A 9,111-nucleotide genomic window follows, 5' to 3' on the forward strand; every position below is an offset into this window, starting at 1 on the left:
TATCATCCTCAAGAAGTTGGCAAACTTACAGCAAACTTCTACTGTCCTGAGATGACTCAATACCTTAAAAGGGTAATGTGAGGAAGGGTCTCCTTACCCAAACGACCACCGAGACACTCACGCTTGCACAGAAGTGTTTTGCCGACACAGCAAAATTTAATCTGCATGTGCAAAAAGGCTATTGGGTCATCCTAATGAATATGTAAACCTAGGTGGAGTTATGTATTAGGTAGGTGGAATTATGAGAATCTTTTGTGTATAAATACTGGGTGAATATCCCTGGTGAGGTGTGCTAGATTTGTGGGTTTTCCCCCTAGCACCCGACGTTGAATAAAGCAATATCTCCTCTCTAAACTACTTTTGGTTTCGAGAGCTTTTATTTCAGTTAACCACTTAGCTCCTGTCAATGCTTCTCAGCTGTGGAGGCAGCATCCACATCCCATCCATATTTCTTAGCGGTGGGCAGTGATTTCAGCTCCCTGCTCTGCTTCTCCTCAAACAAGCCCTGGTGCCCCTGCCAGGGTGCACAACAGGGTGGCAGGGGACTGAGCAGCCAATGCCTGAGCCCAGATGAGTGCATCCCTGCTGGAAGCCTTGTGGGCTGTGATTTTAAAAACATTGACAACACTGATAAAAACCCCCCAACCACCACCTTTGAAAAGGAGGGACAGGCAGCTCTGGCCATGCCTGCACCACCTGTGACCCACAGTGATGTGACATGCAGCCATGTGAGCACAACTACATGCTCGCAATGAACCAGCACTGCAGGGAGCTTCACTGGTCACCAGGAGCCAGTCACCTCATGCCAAACAGGAAGGGGAAATGCTACCACCTCCATCTCCTGAATGGCTTATCTCCCAATACCTGCCATGCTCCCATTCTTCAAGGCTGCCCAGCAGGCAACAGGGCTGCTCCTTGCCCTCTTGACCTGGTCCTAGGGCTCTCAGCAGCTCCACACTCATACCAGGAGGCTGTTCCAGCCTTGCTCCATCTCCTGCCTGTTTTCAGGCTATTAGTAATAATCCCCAGACACAGTGCAGTGTCCCTGAAGTGCTTGTGGTTCCGCCAGATGTGAGCCAGGAGCAGAGACACCAAGAAGCTGGTCTAGCTGCAGTGGTGGGCCAAGCGGGACCACATCAGAGTGCTGCCCAGGACTGTCCTCGGCTGAGCTGGTGGGAGCAGCCCTGTGACTCATGCTGCCAGCTGCAGGAGAGCAGGGCAGGGAACAGGGCTGAGAGTGCTCAGTGGGTCTTGGCCTATGGCTTTGGGGAAGAGCCTTCACCTGTGGTTCGTCGCTGCCCTTTGATCTGCACGGCTTGGCATCGCTGCAGGGAAGAACTCAGAAGCAGCACAGCAATGTGGAGGGAAAGACTGGTGAGGACATGCATAGCTCAGCACAGTGCCTGCCAGAGACCCTACAGAACAAACCAACATCCTCAGCCTTGCCCTGGCTTCCTTACTCATCCCAGAGATGACAAAAGGAAAACCTTCTGGAGGAAAGCAATGCATCAAGCTGAAGAACCATTCCCCTGTGAGCTCTGAGCTTCTGTTCTGGAAGGGTGCATCCCACCCTGGCTACAGCAGCATGGGTGAGAGAGATGCTCCCAGCCCCTTCTACTCTCCTGCCCCCAAGTAGAGACTGTGGAGCCCTGCTAATTTTCCCGGATGCTTGAGCAAGAGGTAGGTGCTGCAAGGGACTCTCCACCCTCTAGCCAGTGGTCACTCAGGCTACATTTGTCTGAGTAACTCCTCAGCCTGAGCATGGCCTTGTAATCATCTACACTGCTTGGTTGGTTCCCTGACATGGTTTTGGCCTGTGCCAAATAGGACAGGTTCAAAGGAGGTCACAGGCCAGGGCCATTCCCAAGAGGAAACATGGACATGGCCACCTCCAGGCAGAGAGGAGAGTTGAGACGAGTGCCTGACCTCCTGTAGCTGCTGCTTTCCCCTTTGGCTTCCCCTGTCTGTGCTGGGACATAGAGAAGCAGGGTGAGGATGTTAGGCTCTGGATGTCCATCAGAGCCTTTCGCCTGGGGGTCACTGATGCCAAGGCCACAAGGGGACAGTCATGTTCTGTGCAGGTGTCAAAGGGGCAGGAAAACGGAGCATCAACTCTCTGTGCACCAGCAAGATTGGGAACTCCCTGTGACTGGGGGCACTTCCCAGCCCCTTCCCTTGTCCCCATGCCCTGGCCAGACCCTGGCCAGGCAGGTCAGTGTGGGGAGGGAAGGCAGCTGCACTGTGTTCAGCATGAAAGTCGCTGTTGTGCCGCTGCTTGCAGCCGATTCAATCACAGCTTTTTATTGCTTCTCCTGGCTGTTGAAAATCTCATTAGGTTTAGTGAGCTCCGTGAGCAGCACTGCGAGCCTTTCTCATCTCCTGCCTTCTCCCATGAGTCAAGGCACCCTGTCCTCCAAGGAAATACTTCATGGGGCCTGGGCTGAAAAACCTTCCCACACTCTGGTGTATATGAACGGGTCTGGCCCAGACAAGGTGTGCCAGGGTCTGCTATGAAGACACATGGTGTAAGGGCAAGGAAAGGAGGTGTGTTGTTATATGTGGGACATCTCTACAACACAACAGGACAATGGAGCAGGGCTGTCCACACACAGTAGCATTGTACCCCACGGTGGGTAAAAAATTGGAAAAGAGACTGAGTCCTACTCAGCTACATTAGTGGCAAACATGTGAGGCCGATGCTCCCAGGCCAGCAGCAGCAGAAGCAAATGCTACTTGATCCAGGGCAAGTGGTGGCAGTGCTGCCTTAACCTGGGGTCTCTGCAGGCTTCAGCAAAAGGCAGAGCTGAGATGAATGGGGCAGGGATTTGATCCTGCTGTGCCCTGCACGCTGGAGCCCTGTTCCCAGGCAGCACCTGCATGCCACCACAACACATTAATAACTTTGATTACTGTGGCCTAATTTCTATCCACCTGTGCCACGGGTGGCTGGTCACCCCACCCTGCTGAGCCCTTGTTCTGCAGTGACTCATTGTGCCAGCACTGGACAAACTGGTCTCCTGGGGTACTTACAGCCAGGAGAGACCTGGTGCTGTAAGCTGTGGGTGAGCCAAGTGTGTCACCGCCATTCCTGCACCTGGGACGTAAGTCACACCATGATGTATGGCAAGTCCTTTCACAGAATCATAGAATCATAGGGTTGGAAGGGACCTCTGGAGATCATCTAGTCCAACCCCCTGCCAGAGCAGGGTCACCCAGAGCAGGTGGCACAGGAACGCATCCAGGCGGGTTTTGAATGTCTCCAGAGATGGAGACTCCACCACCTCTCTGGGCAGCCTGTGCCAGGGCTCTGCCACCCTCAAAGTAAAGAAGTGCCTCCTCATGTCTGGATGGAACTTCCCATGCTCAAGTTTGTGCCTGTTACCCCTTGTCCTGTTGCCGGGCACCACTGAAAAGAGCCTGGCCCCATCCTCCTGACACCCACCCTTTCAGTATTTATGAGCGTTGATAAGGTCCCCCCTCAGCCGTCTTTTTTCCAGACTGAAGAGACCCAAGTCCCTCAGCCTTTCTTCATAAGAGAGGTGCTCCAGTCCCCTCATCATCTTGGTAGCCCTTTGCCGTCCCCTCTCCAGCAGTTCCCTGTCCCTGTTGAACCGGGGAGCCCAGAACTGGACACAGTACCCCAGATGCGGCCTCACCAAGGCAGAGTAGAAGGGGAGGATGACCTCCCTCAACCTGCTGGCCACACTCTTCTTGATGCACCCCAGGATGCCATTGGCCTTCTTAGCCACGAGGGCACATTGCTGGCTCATGGTCATCCTGTTGTCCCCCAGGACTCCCAGGTCTCTTTCCACCGAGCTGCTCTCCAGCAGGTCAGCCCCCAACCTGTCCTGGTGCAGGGGGTTATTCCCCCCCAGGTGCAGCACCCTACACTTGCCCTTGTTGAATTTCATAAGGCTTCTCTCGGCCCAACTGTCACGTCACACTCTCAGGAAAGAGGGGGGGTACGTGACTTAGGATTCATAAATTCCCAACGGCGCGGACTAAGGTGAGATAACTCTCAAGGTCCATATAGAAACATTTATTAACTTCCCAAAATGGTTAGCATAGATCTTAACAAGTCCACGATAACTGGTTAGGTATATAACAAATTATGGCAAGTGGTGAGGTATGCATTGTGTTACTTAACAACAGGTATAGGACAACTTATGGCAAGCGGTACTTAAGGTCGTACTTAAGGTCACTACTTAACAAATCTAAGAGAAAAGAGAAACTGAGGGAAAGAGAAAGGAAAAGACAGAGAAAAAGACAGAGATAAAAAGATCACAGGTCCTGGTTCCAGCATCTTTTTTCAGGGAATCTTCCCAGGCATAATCTTATTCTTTCTTGGAAAAATCTTCGGAGGTACGGTCTTCTTTCTTCGGAAAAATCTTCCGAGGCATGGTCTTCTTTCTTGGGAAGAATCTTCCCAGGCACTACCTTCTTCTTCTGTTTCTTCTTTGTTCCCCCCCTCATTTTCCCCTTTTCTGTTTGCTGAATTATCAGGGTCCACCCCCCTTGCCGAGGACAGCCTCGTCTCAGGTTTCTCCCTTCTCCCCAGGTGACGTGTAGCATGATTTGGGTGGAGAGACGAGTGCCATAGTCATACATGTTTAGCATGATGTCTATAATCTTCATTAGCATATGCAGGGTGTGCGCTTTCATATGCATTTCACGGATAATGAAGCAAAGGTCACTCATCGGACGCAACGGCCTTGAGAACTGAGAACTAGCGAGCTCACCACACGAGTGGCAGAACTATCCTGTCTTCACAAGACAGTTCTCCCACGCTTTCAGGCGCCAGAAATGTTAGCCTTATCAGTTCTTTGAAGGCCAGGCCTGCATTATTTATTTCCTTGCGAGTGTTTGAGGCATTCCATTGAAGGCTTGGAGGGCCTTCTGCCCCTCGTCAGGGAAGTTACAGTCCATCTCTTACACCAACTCTCCAGCCTGTCTAGGTCTCTCTGTATGGTGGCACAGCCTTCTGTGGGAGCTTCCCATGAGCCTTCTTTCTCATGGGACATTCAGGAGCATCCGTGTGGATGCCCTGTAGCCTGGACTCGCACAAAGAAGGACCATCACAGGCCAGCCAGAGACTTGACTTCCCCCATGGCCGGGGTGAAGCAGCATCCACCCTCCCTCCCCATTGCCTCCCACCTGGGAACCTGCCTCCCCATCCGGCTTGTCTCATGGCCCTGGGTACGTGAGATTTCAACTGGCCAAAGGGGAATGGGCCAGGCTAAGTGGGGATTCCCCACAGGAGGTTGTTGCATGAGGTAGGACCTTCCCTTTGCCCCCAAGTCAGCTGTGGCACTGCTGTAGATCTGCTCAGGATCTTCCCCTTGCCTTGATCCTGGGCTGGAAATGCATGTGACTTTATGCATGTATTTATACAACAAAGGGCAGCTGCTCCCTGGGCTCTGGGCACTGTGCCATCCCCACCACTCACACTGACTTACCAGGACACAGTGCCCTTCTCCCCCCTTCTCCTCCACCTGCCCAGCCTTTGTGGGGAACAGCATCACACCACAACAAGCCTTGGTCAGAGGCTGAAGGCTAGGGGAGCCAGCAGGGCTTGTGGGGCCAGCATATGGGATTGGGTGGAGCGTTTGAACAGGAGCAATGCAGAGGCTTGTGCAATGAAGGAGCGGCAGGGCGAAGGATTTGTTTAGGAGATAGAGAGCTGCTCCACTCAGGCAGTGAGAGAGACCACAGGCACAATATGCCACCCCTGCCAGAGGGTAGAAAGAGTGATGTTGGTATGAAACATGGGAGCAGAAAGAACAGGTCAGAAGTATTGGTCTTGGTGCAGAGAGCCTTCCCTGAAAGTGGCACCTTCAGGCAGCAGGGTTTGGGGGGAAGCTAGTCTGGCCTGAGATGTCACTCCAAATCTTACAATTCCCACCTCCTGGGCTTAGCCAGGTTCCCTGTCCAACAACCAGGGTGGGATGTGCTGAAGATGGCCCTGGGGATGGGAGCAGGAACGGCTGGACCAGATGTCGAACTGCTTGGAGGTCAGAGCTGGAAACCCCATTTCTGAGCACATCTTCCTCAAACCAAAATGCAACATCCCGCATCCCTCCAGCCTTACTCCACCCTGCTCCCAGCTGTGACCTGCTTATGTCCAATTTTGTGTGCTAAAAATATCTTTCTGGGCAGTCAGCAAGTGCACAGACAGATGGAAGAGGGTTGCAGTCTGAGAGCGAAGGGGAGTGAGGGTGTATTTGGGAGACGTGTGGGCTGCAGCACAAGGTCAGACAGGCCTGGGCAGGCTGGGAACGGGGCCGTAGGCTGGCTGGTACTGCAGAGGGACACGCGTCAAGGTGGCAGTGCCAGGGCAGAGAGTCTTGCTTGGCTTGGGTTCATGCTTCTGGGGAGAGGGGCATGGCGGGGGGGCATGCACAGATGGACTCAGAAAGGTGGGGAGATGCTCACTATGTAAAGCAAGCAGCAGGTCCTGCTCCCTCCCCTGGAAAGAGGTTGCTGTAGCAGTCAGAGCAAAGGGGAAGGAGGGATGGTTATCCAACCCCCAGGGCCTGCCACAGCTCTGCCCAGCACCCAGGATTGACCCCTGTACCCTGCTGGGGTCTTCACCCTCACACCTCTGCTCTCAGCTCACCTGTCCTGGGGGAGGCCAGGCCACGGGTAGAGTTTGCGGCTCCATAAGCTACCTTGGGAGCAGAGATGGCAGCCTTGGATGGCCAGTGCCACAAGAGGGAGTCCCTGCCCCGGCTGCTGCCACCAACCGGGTGACAGCAAAGATGCCCTAATGCCACCCCTCTCCCAGGCCAGCACAGCTCCCTGCAGACCTCCTAGATGTTTTGCTGGGCCCAAGGAAGACTGTGATTACCCGTCATGCCCAAGCTGTCACCCTGGAGGGATCCCTCTTCACCCCAGCTCTATTGGGGCTCCCTTTACCCTCCTTCTGCCCATAGGTCTGGGGTTCTCCCCCCAGCTCTGGGGGAGATGTGCTGTAGGGGACTGGGATGTCTGGGTTTTATCATCACCTCGGGAAGGGACTGGGGGGGGTTCCTAAGGTCAGGGTGGCATGGTGCACTGGCATTTGTCCCCCTGACGGTGCTGCAAGATCCCTGCGTGGTAGAAGGTGCAGGGCTGGTGGGGTTGGGAAGGTTGCTAGACGGGTGAGGAAGACCCCACAGCAGGGCTTGGGGCTGGGCTCTGGCCGGGATCCAGTGGGCATTTTCCAGCTCTCCCTGCCAGAAGAGCCTCTGGGCTCCGGCAGCACAGGCTGCAGCCCTGACTGAGGCAGACACTGCATCTTGGAGATGAAGCAGCAACATGTGGGGAGCCAGCCCCCCAGATCACACGGGGTCACATGCTGGTGCTGTGCAGGAAGAAGATCCCTGCCCAGCCATCCCAGGGCTGGGTCTGACCGGGTTATCCTCCCCAGGCCTGATCTTGACACACACCCCCCACGCACACCTGTGGGATGACATCCCAACCTGGCCTCAGCCCACCCCTATCCCTATGGCTGTGTCTGATGATCTGTAGGTACGCCCCACACTGAGGCCCCTCAAAGACAGGTATGGGATAGGGACAGGGGTAAGCCCCAAATATATTTCTGTTATTTGTGAGGTCTGACACAGGAATAGACTTTACTGTAGGGGAACATGGTAGATACGTTAGCAATGCTTTCCACGAAGCCTGATCCTCAAAAGCTACTCCTTTCCTTGTGGTTTTGTGGATGGTTTTGAGCCCTCAGTGTTCTTCCCTATCAGAAATAAAACTGATTGTAAATTGCAGGTGGTTTGGGGTTTTCTCTCTTCAGTCCAACGGTCTGAGTCCTGTTAGTTCATTGATGATCAAATTGGACCTTCAGGAAACAGTCCATCAATCATGTTTAGGATGATTAAATCAACTACCTTGAGGCCTCAGCCTGACTGAGAGGAAGGTATGTAGCTTGCTGTCTTTATTATGGGCAAAATGTACACATCTGCTGTATGCTATAGCAGGAAATCTGTATTAGAAAGCATTTAAGATGTGTTGAGATGACTCTATGAGACTTAGTCCTGCTGCAAGGACTAGAGCAGTGTATGCAGAGTACGCACAGCCCACACATGATGTACTCTTGGAAGCCTAGAGAATGGTCTCACAGAGCTAGAGCTCATCACCTCCCATAGATCATGCCATGTCGAGTTTGTATTCATGAGTCCTTGCACCTTTGCTGGCTTCACAGGGACAAAAAAAGTGCCTGGTTTCCAAAGCCCAGGAAACTGCCAAGGAAACAGGGAGGACGTGACAGTGCTGCTGCTCCTCTTGCTGCAAGTTTGCTAGAAGGCTTTACCCCATTAAGCTCACAAAAGCTGTATGGAAGACAGCTGGACTTGGTGTACTGATGTTCCTGAATAGATCTTAGGAGAGACCTAGCTTCCAGAAACCCATCAGTGTTGCTCCTCTACTGGGGTAATACAGATAGATGCACCAAGCACTGTCCTGTAGTGCTGAGCGTAATGGTTCCTGGGAAGGGATCTGCCATGGAGCTCTGGGCCAACTGGCCCCAGTCAGGTGGTGAAGAACATCCTGGGTGACAGCACCCATTCCCAGAACACCGATTGTGTTGGACTGTAGAGCAATCACTCTCCTCTGTCCAGAGAAGCAGAGAGAGAGAGGACGTATAAACCACAGAGTTGAAAGAACGTCTGCCCAGGAGAGCTGCAACAGCACAGGGAGCCAGGACTCATGGAAGCTTGAGGCCACGCAACAGTGTGTGAGCTGGAAAGGAGCTCAGAGAAGAGCTTGGTGGTGGTCTCTTCAGGGACAGGAGACTGGAGGAGTGTGAGCGAGCCAGCCTTGGGGTTATGGACCAAAATGAGGAGTACCCAGGGAATTCCCTCCCATACACAAAGACCCTGCCTGACCTAGCCAGGGACAGGAAGGTCTTCTCCATCCAGCTCCAAGAAGACCCTCTTACCCCCAGTACTTTGTACACTGTCCACCTCGAGGTGCTTCACATCCTAGAAGCCACTGAGAAAGTGGAGCTCAGAGCAGGGTAGAAGGAAAGGTTTGGAGGAGAAACCAAATGAGCCAAATCTGGCTGGTTCAGGAGCTTGTCAGATCTGGAAGGTGGGGTTCAACAGCAGGATTGTTGCAGCT

Source organism: Rissa tridactyla, chromosome W, assembly GCF_028500815.1.
Source record: "Rissa tridactyla isolate bRisTri1 chromosome W, bRisTri1.patW.cur.20221130, whole genome shotgun sequence".
In the NCBI taxonomy this organism is placed as follows: Eukaryota; Metazoa; Chordata; class Aves; order Charadriiformes; family Laridae; genus Rissa; species Rissa tridactyla.